This window comes from Ambystoma mexicanum, chromosome 3q (assembly GCF_040938575.1).
Source record: "Ambystoma mexicanum isolate Mex_15411 chromosome 3q, UKY_AmexF1_1, whole genome shotgun sequence".
In the NCBI taxonomy this organism is placed as follows: Eukaryota; Metazoa; Chordata; class Amphibia; order Caudata; family Ambystomatidae; genus Ambystoma; species Ambystoma mexicanum.
This window is the reverse complement of record NC_090926.1, coordinates 334,028,179-334,041,936: the sequence shown is the minus strand read 5'-3', so window position 1 is coordinate 334,041,936 and position 13,758 is coordinate 334,028,179. Positions and strand designations below refer to the sequence as shown.

The 13,758-nt window shown below is 46.8% G+C and overlaps 1 protein-coding gene across 1 annotated transcript in view; it reads right to left on the bottom strand.

Annotated features, from left to right (window-relative positions):
• Positions 1-13,758, bottom strand: part of SOX30 (SRY-box transcription factor 30) — a 698,329-nt gene that overhangs the window by 156,723 nt on the left and 527,848 nt on the right. The gene's annotated exons all lie outside the window — the stretch shown is intronic.

The following is a 13,758-nucleotide window of genomic DNA, read 5'->3' as shown; positions in this document are numbered from 1 at the left end:
TCTGCCTGCTCAGAGCATCTGCCGCCGTGTTCTTCTCTCCGGCTAGGTGAATTGCCGATAGAGAGATTCCTTCTTGTATTGCCCAGAACCATAGCTGCATTACCTCTCTGCACAGTGGCAGTGACCCTACTCCTCCTCTTTTGTTGAGGTAGTACATGGCCACCGTGTTGTCCGTCATTATCAGGACATTCTTTCCCTGTACAGAGGGCAGAAAGGCCTTCAGAGCTAGTCTGATTGCCCACAGCTCCAAAAGGTTGATGTGTAGTTTGGACTCCAATGGAGACCAACGGCAGCTGATTGTCAGATTGTTGGTGTGTGCTCCCCACCCCGTGAGTGAGGCGTCCGTCACTACTGTTATCTCCGGCCATGGTTGCCAAAAAGACTCTCCCTTGAGAATGTTGTCATTGCAAGCCCACCATAGAAGATCCTGAGCAACTGCGCTCGGGACTTGCAGAAGATCCAACATATTCCCTGAGAACTGGGACCACTGAGTTCTGAGTGCCCATTGAAGGGATCTCATTCTGAACCTGGCCTCTGGTACTAGGAAAACGCAGGATGCCATGAGGCCGAGCAACCTGAGAAAATCGAAGGCCGGTAGACGTTGGGCATTCTGGAATTTTGTTACCATCTGCTGGATGTGGAGAGCTCTCACCTCGGGAAGCGAGGCTTTTCCCAAGGAAGTGTCCAAGACTGCTCCGATAAACTGGAGCTTCTGGGATGGTATCATGTGGGACTTATTGAAATTGAGGGAGAAGCCCAATTTGTGGAGGAAATGGCAGGTGATCGAAAGATGTTCCTGAGCTTGTTCTGGAGAACTTGCTCTGATCAACCAATCGTCCAGGTAGGGGTAGATGTGAATGCCCCCTCTCCTGAGACTTGCTGCCACAACCACCAACAGTTTGGTGAAAACCCTCGGGGCGGAGGTCAACCCGAATGGCAGAACTCGAAATTGATAATGAGAATTGCCAATCGTGAACCTCAGGTACTTTCTATGCTTTGGATGAATTGGCACATGAAAGTAAGCATCCTGAAGGTCCAATGATACCAACCAATCTTGGAGTTGGAGAGCCTGAAAGATCTGAGAAAGAGTCACCATCTTGAACTTGTCCTTCCTGAGGAACTTGTTCAAGTTTCTCAAGTCCAAGATGGGTCTCAGTCATCTGTCCTTTTTAGGGATGAGAAAATATGGGGAGTACCAACCCCTGTTCCTCTCCGCTACAGGTACCAGTTCTATGGCACCTTTCTCTAGCAGGGTTAAAATTTCCTGCAACAGTAGCGGATCCGGAATTTTGGCGGAGTTGGCTCCCGGTGGATGATTCTGAGGCCTTTTTAAAAAAGGGAGACAGTAACCTTGGGCTACTGTTTCCAGTGCCCAAGCATCTGAGGTAATGCCCTGCCATTCCTTCAGATGCTGAGAGATCCTGCCTCCCACTGGTGTTTTGTGCAACAAGGTCTCAGAGGGATTTGGAGGCGACTGCAGTAGTGGCTGAGGGTACAGATGCCGCTCCTGAGGCTGATTTTGCACCTCTTCCTCGTGCTCCCCGAGGGAAGTTTCTTTTGCCCCTTTGAGAAGCCTGTCCTCTTCCTCTACCAAAAGAGGAGTAGTATCGAAAAGAACGACCCCTCCAGGAAGATGAGCCGGAATAGGGTTTTAGAGTCTGGCACAAAGAGGCGCTAAGTGATTTAGCTGCCGCTTTTGAGGTCTGAAGTTTTTCTAGGCTTTCATCAACCTTTCTGCCAAAGAGCCTCGAGCCATCAAAGGGCATGTTGAGGAGTTTAGCTTGCACGTCTAGTGCAAACCCCGACTTCCTCAACCACGCAAATCTGCGAAGCACAACGCTTGCAGCCATGGATCTGCTGATACTATCAGCAGTATCCAGTCCAGACTGGAGACATTTCCCCATTGCCTCCTTCCCGTCTTTAACTATATTCAGGAAGCCTTCACTTTCCTCGCCTTCTGGAATATGATCAGCTGCCGCCGAAATACAGTCCCACAGGGTATGGGTAAACCTGGCTAGGATACAGGTGACATTTGCTGACTTAAGTGCCATACTGCCTGACGTGAAAACTTTACGTGCCCAGGCATCAACTTTTTTATCCTCTCTATCTGGAGGGATAGTTGGATAAGCAATTTGTTTTGAAGTGGATGCTGCCTGAATGACTAAACTTTCTGGAGTCAGATGTTTATTCAAATATTCAGGATCCGTTCCAGCTGGTCTATATTTCTTTGGAAAAGTGCTATCTGCAGCAGCAATACTCTCTGGTTTCTCCCAGTTTTTCTCCTCAGTCCTTTGAAGGGCCTTGTGGAAAGGGAGAACAGGATCTTTCTGAGGTCCCTTGATGATTATATCCGTCATGTCATCTTGTTCAAAAATGGGTGAAGTATTACCCCAACCCATATACTCAATTACCCTGGTCATAAGACCCCTGTACCCAGCATCTGCATGCTCTGCAGGATCAGGTCTGGCGAACTCTAATTCTGGGGATGTGTCAATTCCACTGGCAGAATGTAGAGTATCACTCAGGTCTCTCATTCTAGATTCCTGATCAATAAGTTCCTCAGGAACTTGTCTTGTACTATAAGAAACTCCAAAAGGAGTAACTTCGTCCTCTTCTGAAGCAGATTCTTCATAAATTGCTGACATAGACTTGAAAAAGTCTGATCTGGGTAATGGAGTGAATATCCTTTCTTCCTCTACTATCTGCGTCGAAGGAATTGATAAATCCTTCGAAATTGTCGAAGGGATCTTCAAAGACTTCGAAGACTTCGGAGATGACTTCGCGATACTGGCGTCGAGGATGTTTTTGGTTTTGGAGTCGAAATTATCGACGCCGAGGGCTTGTGTTTTTTGCATGGCACTGGAGAAGTGCTCGACTCTCGAAGAGTCTTCGATCGATTTACATCGACTCGAGTTCTTTTAGATTCCTCGACGCTACCGGTCTTTGCCATGGTAGTCTTGGACTTCCCTTTGTCGTCCAATGAAGCGACTCTAGGGGTATGGCTTTTTCGAGGGTCTTTCGAGGGGGTCGGGCCGCGTTCTCGAAAACCTCCATCATCTTTTTGCGGAATTCTTCCCACTTACTTGGAGAATCCGATTTAGTCGGACATCGAATTTCTTCGGTCGACTCTGAAGAAGAAGATGATGATGAGGGAGATCTATGTCTCCTCTTCATTTTTTTAGATGATGACGAAGAGTGTCTCCATCTACTGTTCGATCGAGATCTCTTTGAGTGCCTATGGCGATCCGATTCCTTCGAATCAGTCGCTTTCTTATGTCTTTTTGACATAGCCTTCTTAGAGGCTTCCCTCCGCACCGACAGTTTACCTCTCCTCTCACGAAGAGCTTTTTCGGTCATGGATTGACAGGACCCGCAGTCGTCGGTTCGGTGACTGGAACCGAGCCACCAGAGACAAATCCGGTGGGGATCGGTGATCGACATTTTAGATCCACAATCTACACACTTCTTGAACCCCGTCTTGGGTGTCGAAGGAGTTGAAGATGACGACATTTTCTTCACAGAAAATAGAAGCGCGCCGTTCTCGATAGCGAAGTGATCGGAAAAACGGAACTGAAGTAACGGGCGCGGCTCGGGCTATTTATACCATTGGTGACGTCGACAGAGTACGGAGTCCGTCGAGGGACAATCGATGCCACGACCTCGAGCACAGCGCCCTCTGCCGAGAATTCTTTTTTTCCGAAGCAGCGAAGCTGCAGATAACGAATTATCACAAGATGAGGAATACGTGGGAGGACACAATCCAATCGAAATATTCTATTTACATTTCTATTATACATAAACTTGCTGAAACATTCTTCTCTGTTGCCTCTGATTAAGAAACTATACAGTTCTTCCTTACTTTAGACTTCAAATGAACTGCAACTTATTTTTATGATTTCTCTGGTTTTTGGAACTCAAAATGAAACACTCCCACGTGCAGTCTTCAAGGTAGCGATTTCCACTGCTTCTGCTGACTTCTTACTTCTGTGATGTTTTCTCAGGGCTTTATATTGGGCCTAAAATTAAGGAAAACTATAACATACAACCAGTCTCTCAGTTTCTAGGGATAAAAGGCAGTTATAGAACCCTGCACTCCAGCCAAGTAACCAGGCCATTGTCCTCCCAGCCAATCAGATCAGCCCAGCATTCCTCCATCTTAACTTGGGAAACATACAATACTTATTCTTAAAGAGACAGACCCCAATCCTATGAACCACTACAGGCCTGTTCCAACCACGAGCCCTGACAGCAACACATCGTACGATGGATGGGATGAAGAATAACTCTTCACACCAAATAAGAAGACCGACTCTTGAAGTTGGCAAAATGTCTCTGTTTGATTCTCATTAAGCTAAAACAGGGAGTACAACGGATATCAACGGACATCAGACAGCATAGTCTCAAAGCATTTCATAAAAAACAGTACTTATATAGCAAAAACTCATCATACGTGACGTCATGCTACATGGCAAGCTAAGAAAACCTACGCGGAATTGTGATAGGACTAATGGGAGTAGCTAAGTATACTTTCTATAAGGGATCGGGTTGTGATTGGGTCTCTATAGTCAGGTGGGCAACTTATGCCCTCCCTTAGTGCAACTCATCGTCAACAGTTATTAGAAACATGATACACCATTGGCTATCAGAATATAAGGACCTTTGTTATGTGGCCTTCTATCATTGGTTGGCATGCTTGTACCCTTCTAGAACATTCGATTCTCAAGCAGCATGTAAGCTGGTACCCCAGGTGCTAGTGGGTGGACTTGACAGTACCTCCCTACCCAATCAGCCCAACATCTCTCATTGCTCATGCATTCTGCCATTCAGATTGTCTTTGAACTTGGCTTTGTAGTTGCTTTTCTTCTCTGGGAATATAAGGGAGTGTGAGCATGTTCTTATCAAGGTTCAGGTCCACATGCCCACTTCTATTTCCATCCTGGACTCATGTCACAGGGGACCATGAATCGACCAATTTTATAGCATTTAGTTGTCTCGAATAATGAAACTTGGCACTCATGGTGTTCTCTCTTTGCAACCTAATAAGGGATGCCTCGGCATCTCAAATTAACCATTCTTCAAGGACTGATAACCAGTTTTGGCTGCATTAGCCATTGACACCAGGCCAAGCAGTTTTCCTGTGGTCCATCTTCGAGCTTGTGTTTATTTCTTTTCAGCGACACACACTCAGCTATCAATCCTCCTTTCTCCACGGGTCGCACTTACTAAAATCGTGACATTGAATGTCCAGATTCTACATACATATATATATTGGCAGCACCACCTGCAGTCTATTCACTACATATAGCCAGCCTTTACGATTACTTAGCCTACTTGCGTTACGGCATCTGTACAGTTATAAAATGGCTGGCATTTTCTGCAGTGCTTCTTCACACGTGCAATCTTCATTCCGCACATGAAAGTTTTCTCAATTCTTTTCTTCGCCATCAGATTCTATAAGGACTCTGCCTTCTCTTCTTCGGTCATCCTTCTCAGTGTGTCACACTAATTTCTTGAGATGTCACTAGCCTCTCCTTTTCACATCTTCACACTCCTTCTGGGATCTCCCTCAGGAGACTGTCATCTCTTGGGAGATACATCACATAGGGTTTTCTCAGTGGATACCTTGTCTCAAAGGCTTTTCGTGTAATCAGCACCATCACTGGCGTTGCACATGTTGCAATTTCCGGTTTCCAACATATAGGCAGAGTAGGGGCAGGACTTCCTGCAGAGGGATTCAACTGCTCCTCTACACATCAATGACTGCAACTAGTGAAGTTAAACTTTAACATAGTGGATTAAGTTCTGTGGAAGGAATTAAAGGTGATGACAGTTCAGATGAACCAATCTGATAAAGACTGTTCTTCTAATTCAGCAAAGGACATTTTGCTGGGTTAGTTCATTAAAGGTTTTAACCAGAAGAGTCATTGCATGAAGTATTGAACAATTGACTTGCAAATGCAGTGAAGCTTCCACAAACTCACTTCCAGTCCTCTCAGCACCAAGCAGAGGATAAACAGGTATAACATGTTACAGGGTTACAAGGGATTTTATTAGTGGGATATGAAGTTAATCAGTTTTCTTTTGTTCTCACTTCCTGTAGACTGGTGATTTGCTGAAGACCAGAATCTGTATTCTTTTTTATTTTCTCCACTTCCCCTTTCCCCTGCAGAAGTAGGGAATGCAGCTGTTTCTTGACTCAGTTGTGGGCCACACTTCTCTGGGGGACTGTGGGGTTCAGCAGCTTCCGCAGACAGGAGACTTCAGGACCGGAAATGGAGACATACTAACCTCACACAACAAGTTCTGCAGACCGATTGGCTGACTCTAGACTCTCCTGCAGAATCTCTGTCGACACAGTAGAACCTGGTGAATGTATGCACCGATCTCCAGGTGGCTGAACGGCAGATATCAGACAGCGGGATCCCGGAGAGGAAAGCAGTGGTAGCAGCCATCGCTCTGGTGGAGTGAACATGGGGCCTTCCGGGAAGCGGCCTGCTGGCCTTTTGATGGCAAACGTAAATGCAGGCCACAATCCATCTTGAAATAGAAGACTTTGACAGAGCCTTCCCCGGCCCAGAAGGTCCAAACAACAAACAATTGATCCATAGAATGGAATGCCTTAAAACGTGCCACATAGTACTTGGGGACGCTCACCACATCCATGTGCAGTACTCGCTCCGCTGGAGACGTCGGGGTGCCAAAAAACAGTGGCAGAACCACTCTTTGATTAAGGTGGAAAGAGGATGGCAACTTAGGCATAAATGTTGGGTTAGTACACAGGATAGTCATGTCCTTGTGAAACGTCAAATAAGGCAGTTTGCAGGAAAATTCCTGGATTTCACCCATTCGTTTGGCCGATGTTATGGCCACCAAGAAAGCAGTTTTCCAGAAAAGATGATGCATGCCTGGTGCATAGGCTCGAAGGGCAGCTTCATGAGCTTTGTAAGTAGCACATTTAGTTCGCACAATGGAGCTGGACGACGGATGGGTGGTAGCGATTGGAACAACCCAAGTAAGAACTCCTTCACCAGCCGGTCGGACCACAGGGATGGCAGAGCTGTAGAGAGGCTGTACCTGGAGATTGTAGCCTGGTGTATTTTGATCGAAGAGTGTGTCAAGCCCGACTGAGCCAGAGACAGTAAATAAGGTAAGATAGCCTGTGACCGGACAGCCTGAGGTCGCAACTGATGGTTCACCACACCTGAAAATGTTTCCACTTGCTTTTGTAGCACTTCAAGGTGAACAGAGCTCTTGCTCAGGCCAGGACTTCACAGTCTTGTGGGAGGGACAAGGATCCAAATTCTAAGAACACAGTGGCCAGGGCGTCAGATTGAATGAGGCTGGGATGTGGTGCAGCACTGCCCCTTGGTTCCTGGACAGGATAGCCTGCTGCAGATGTAACTTGAGAGGAGCCGCTGACGAGAGGGCGAGGAGGTCGGAGTACCAAAACTGTCTCGGCCACGCAGGGGCCACTAATATTAGTTTGCACCTATACAGTCTGAAAGTGTGGATGACTCAAGGGACCAGCGGGATCTGGGAAAATGCATACAGGAACCTCTCCCATGGAAATGCAAAGGCGTCGCCCAAGCTCTCCGGATGGGGGAATCAGCTGTCTTACACCGACTATTGTCATAGGTAGAATAAAGATCAATCTCCTGTGTGGCCCACGTCTGGAAGGTGAAGTTGCTCCTTGTGCAGCTCCCACTCGTGGCAAGAGAGTAACTCCCTGCCGACGGAGTCCGCTACGGTATTCTGAATCCCCAGCAGATGGAGGGGAATGAGAAACATGTTGTGTTGCAATGCCCACTGCCAGACAGCCTGAGCTTCCTTGGATAGCTGTGGGAACCTGGTTCCGCCTTGCTTGCAGACATAAACATTGATGTTGTATTGTTGTTACTCTCACCTGGTCTCTGCGGGGACGTTGCGGCATGGTTGGAGCCTTCCCTGGACTTGGCTCCCTTGGATCGGTTCTCTCCCCCAGCTGCTGAAATGTTGACTGCTCCGGTTGCTGGTACTGCCTCTGAGGGAATATGATAGGCAATGAGAATGGTGTGGTGGGATCGCGATTTCCCCCCCCAAACCCTTCCTTCCAAAACAAGATGAGCAAGCTTTTTCCCATGTACACTCTCCTGATTTCTTGTAAGGATGAGCTCTCTGTCCTGCTTCTCATTAGCAGGGGCGCCTTGGATGGACCTAGTTGCTTCACTGGTCAGTGGATGTGGCAGCCCAGACCGGCTGCAACTGACCACTTGGAAGGTAAGAGTCTTTAACAATGATTATTGTCCGTGTTCTAATGCAATTATAGTTTGTAATTATTGCAATGTCTTTTTGCTGTGATTAGAGTTCGGAATTCTTGCAATGTCTTTTCTCTCCTCTATAGGTGTGAAGATGACTGCACAGAGTCACAGTGTTTAGAGTGAGCCACAATGAAGCCCAAGAGAATGGTGAAGCTCCCAAGTAGGTAGTAAGTTGGCTTTCAGTGTAGAACGCAAGACTCAGGTGTTGCGCGGCCAAGCGTAAGTCATTTATCCGGTTTTAACTTTGTGTATTCTTTTCTCTTGCAGGGATGGCCTGGCGATGTCAAGCGGGAAGCGGCTGTCCAAAGGCCTGTCCACGGTTGCAGGATGGTAGACTCCATGAAGAGGATGGATGGAAGAAGCTCCCGCGTAGCTGGATGTCCGGAACAGGTAAGGATGCGCTCCAACTCCGATGACTATTGAACCAGGTAAGATGCGATGCGCTGCAGGCGATGGTGTAGCTGGAGCCAGGTAAAATGTGCTTTCAGCGATGGTGTAGCTAGACCCAGGTAAAAAGCGCTTTCAGCAATGGTGTAGCGGGAACCAGGTAAGATGAGTTTTAAGCAATGGTGTAGCTGGGACCAGGTAAGATGCGCTTTCAGCGATGGTGTAGCTGGAGCCGGGTAAGATGCACTTCGAGGTGATGAGCTGGAAAACAGACTCTGCAGGCGGCGGTTAGCGTTACACTGCAGAAAGCAGACTAACGCGAAGTGCCAGGATGCAGGCGGGTTGGCCTTAAATAGGCTGGTTCTGTGCCCCTCCCTTTGGCTCCGCCTTGTGGTTCCACCTTGCCACTCCCAGTGGTTCTTGCACATGCTCCCCAATGTTCTCCTATGGCCACGCCCGGCCTGGATACATGTGCCTTAGGAATAAAGTGTGCAAAGCACCCTTTAGCATGAGCCTGGTGCCAGAGGTGCCAGGACTGGGTCCATTTGGACCCAGTAGGTGGTAGAAACATGGGCCCTTGTCCAGTGGCCATGACAGCAGTCCCCTTCAAGGCCCCTCTCATGGGCATTCTTCTCCCCGGTCCTGGTTTGGCAGGGTTATTACGGTGAAACCATCTGATTAGTCGAGGCGTATGGACAAATTCAACAGGTTCCCATGTGCGATCCTGAGGTCTGTAACCCTCCCAGTCGATCAAGTAGTACAGTTTTGATCGTACTATCTTAGAGTCCAGGATGTCTTTAACCTCGTACTCATGTTCTCCCTCTATGATCTCAGGCGTTTTTTTAATCCTAGTCTCTGGTTTCACAGGTTTTAGGAGGGAAATGTGAAATACTGGATGGATCCGCATATTGGCAGGTAGATCTAATTTTATGGCAGCAGGATTAATGATGGCCTTGATGGGGTAAGGTCCGAGGTATCTTGGACAAAAGACCTGCGGTCCCTTCAATGGAATATTCTTAGAAGCAACCATACTTTATCACCAAATTGGTAATGCAGGGCTTCCCTTCTATGCCTGTCTGAAAACCTTTTTTGTTGTTCCTTGGCCTTGATCAGGTTCTTGGTTGATTCCTTAAGAGTTTGAGTAATGGTCTTAGGTAAGGAGGTGATCGCTGGCATTTCTAGTTCATCAAGTGGATCAAAGAAGGATGTCCGAGGGTGCCGACCATTCATGGTATAGAATGGGGTTTGTCCAGTTGTCATGCATGGCAGTATGTCTGGACCTGTAACTCATTCTCACAGACCTTGTTATGCCCATAGAACCGCAAGCTTTTCTATTCTAGATGGAGGCTGTTTGATACCTTGCCCGGAAAACGGCGTTTGCATTATACATGTCGTTAGTATCATGTGATTTGAGATTGTCATGTGTGTTCCACTCTACGTTTATTAGCAGCTTTTGGACATTGCTCGCTGCTTCTGATTGAACAAACATGGAGTCTTGTAGCTGAACCTTTGATCTGCGTCCTCGCATCTCTTCAGCAACTTTTTTGGCTCTTCTTGCAGCGTGTAATTTCCACACGCTAACTCATGTAGCCGCGTCCCAGAAGAACAAACGTGCGGCTTTCCTTGCTGCGTGTATTATTCTACACGTGAACTCCTGTAGCTGCGTACAAGAAGAAACGTGCGGCTTTCCTTGCTACGTGTATTATTCCACACGCTAACTCATTTAGCCGCGTTCCAAGAAGACCAACGTGCTGCTTTCTTTACTGCGTGTAAACATTCTACGGCTTTTCTTGAACACGTGAACTCTTGCAGTCCCAGTTGCGTGTACTTTTGCCGTGTGTAAAGTCCACACGCGGTTTCCTGAAACTCTTGCATTTGCATGTAAGAAGAATAACGTGCGGCTTTCCTGGCTGCATGTACCATTGCCACATGTAAAATCCACACGCGGTTTCCTGGAACTCTTGCAGTCGCGTGTAAGAAGACTAACGTGCGGCTTTCCTAGTTGCATGTAATATTGCCACGTGGAAAATCCACACACATTTATTGTGCTATCTCTAATTGAGTCCTGACGCCTGTGATGAAACAACAGGTGGATTTCTAACGTATCCTTTGCTACTCATTACCTTCTGTTCTACATGGGAAAGGAAGTACTGCCGACAACTGCAAATTAAGAAGGTGATTGTGCACTGTACTTTGGATGCTATCCTGTGGTGCACCAACTCGGTATCTACCGTGACCCTCATGCCATTCGGGATAAGCTTCCCTTACTGACCTTCCCTCCTTTTTCGTTGTTTCTTTATTGAATTGCTGCAGAGACTTGTGTCAGAGCCTTCTCCCCTTATCAGCATCTACAGGTTAGTGTTGTCCTATTTGTTGAACTATTAGTGAGAATTAATGTTGGGACACATCTTCATTACGCCTTATTTTTTCCTAGGCTGACTTCCAATTGTTTTCCCACGCTCTTTCCAGTGATTCCTCCCTCTGACTCTTTTATTAGTCAGAGAGTGGCATCATTTGGAAGGTCTAATTTGACTTCACCACCTTCAAGCCGTTCGCCTCCTCAAGGATCCGGAAGAAACCTACCAATTGTATCCTTTATGGTTATACCTGTATCCTTTACTGGGAAATATAAGATACGTGGTTGATTTATGACACCAGTACTGTTGTGAATGGAATTATTGTAAGCAAATTCAGTCAACCAGAGAATGATTTTCCAAGACCCTTCTGTCTGCTACAACATACATCTCAGTTATTGTTCTAGCATCTGATTGGTCCTTTCAGTCTGACCATCGGTTTGGGGATGGTGACTTGTGGATAGGCGAAGATCGATTTGCGCTATCTTACAACATCTCCTCCAGAAAGCTGAAACAAATTGAGTTCCCCGATCCGAAACCAGTACCGAAGGAAAGCCATGTAGTTTAATTATTTGTTCCAAGAATACAATGGCCAGAGTTGCAGCAGTGGGAAGCTCCTTTAGTGGAACAAAATGTGCCATTTTGGAGAATAAGTCTACTATAACTAGAACTGTGTTGAAGCCGTCGCAGGGTGGCAGATCGGTAATGAAGTCCATGGACAATGTATGCCATGGTGCTGGTGGTACAGCCAACTGACACAATAACCCTGCAGGACTTAACTTTTGAGTTTTTGCTGTGCGCAAACCCCACAGGTTGCAATAAACTGGTCCACGTCCTTTCTCCAGGTTGGCCAACAATAGTTTTTCCGAATTTTGGTCTGAGTCTTGGTAATTCCAGGATGTCCCTCCACTAATGACTCGTGGTACTTTGCTATACTTTTGTTTTGTATTTCCTTGTCTTGAATATACAGTCTTCCCTGAAAATAAAGTAAATTGTCCTTAATGGAGTAATGGTCTCCTTTAGCTAACCATTCTCGTTGGGCTATTTGGTCCATGTGAGATTGGAGATCGACCTTCAAGTCTTCCCAGCAGGTGGTTACTGCGATCTGGTTTTGAATCCATTCTTCGGGAATGATGGGTACTGGCTCAGATGGTATAAACGTGTCTTTGTCCTCTCCCATGCGTGACAGAGCGCCTGCTTTTCCGTTACGCACTCCAGGTCTGTAAGTGATAGCAAAGTTGTATTCTGCGAAGAAAAGAGCCCAGCGAAGCTGACGCGACAATTGGGCCTTAGTGTTATAACCAGATTTGTGATAATGAACACAACAGATACAGAAGGAATGTCTAAGGTTAACTTAAAGGATACAGACTGGTAGTTGCAAAGGATACACTCGATGTCTTCTCCCATCTACTGTTGTCAGAGGTAGAACGTAGTGTCTCTAGAGAAACCTTCTAGCTAATGTCACTCTCTGACTAGTAAAACCCACAGTCAAAGAGAGCCATTAGTGAGAAGGGCAGGAGTGGACCAAGACTCACCAGGCTGTAGATAGAGAGTGGACTAATTAGAAGGCTATTGTTACAAAAGGACAGTAAGAACCTATGTTAAATACACTAACCTAGATGTACAGCCACAGGTAGGTCCCAACAATGTCCGAATGAATCCAAAGAGAAAACAACGACAAGGAAAGGGTAGTGAGGGATCTAACCCGGGCGGAACGAGGGCCGCACTAGAATCGGGTTGGTGCACACAGGTAAGCGTCCAAAGTTCTGTGCACTTTGTAGTAGGAGGAAAAGAAAATCTTGATCCAGGAAGACAAACCCTTTACAATAGTTGAAGGTCCAGTTGAGTCCTGATCAGGAGTGAGTACGGAGATTGTCAGACTAAACTCTCCTGCAAGTAGGATGGGATTTAGCAGAGGAAGTATATCCAGAATGGAAATAATAGTCTATGGAAAAGGACAAGGAGTAATGGGGTTAATAGTATTGCCGAATTGAATGTATATGGAGTGGAACTCTGCCGGGTGTGGATTGCAGTCCGCGGAAATTGCTATGTCACGTAGGAACATGGCGGGGCTCCGTCTTGGAACGAAGCAACAGGTTGAAGAGCGTTGCGTAGGAACACGACGGGGCTGCCAAAGTTAGAAGAAGGCTGCGTAAGAACGCGGAAGAAAGGAGTAGCTCTGAGACGAGCTGGAAGGTTACCTGAAACTGCGTAGGAACACGGGGAAAGGCAACCGCTTCTTGCGATGAAAAGAAGAGCGTCTGCGAAGAACAGCAGAAGCAAGCTCCAGAACGCAAATACCAAAAACGATCAGAAGCACAGCTGTAAGGCATAAGCCTTGTTAAATAATGTCAGCTGGCGTGCACCTGACCAACACAATGACGCGTACGTTGGTCATGTGACGCAAGCTCTCTCAGTAGCATCTCCCGGCCAATTTCCATTGAGTATAGAACGGCCGGGCCGTTCTGAAGGCTGAGGATGCCGGGAAATAGGAGCATTTGGGGTAAGTAACAGACCCTGGGGTGGCAGGCATGACACTTAGCAGTCTTCAAATACTGCTGATTACGATGGTCCGTGATAACTGTGACTGTATGTCTTGCTCCCAGCAGGTAGTGTCTCCAGGTTTTAAGAGTTTCTTTAATTGCCAGTAGCTCTTTGTCAGTGATGGCATAGTTCATTTCGGGGTGCAGTAAACTTACAGGACCAAAAGGCTATAGGAT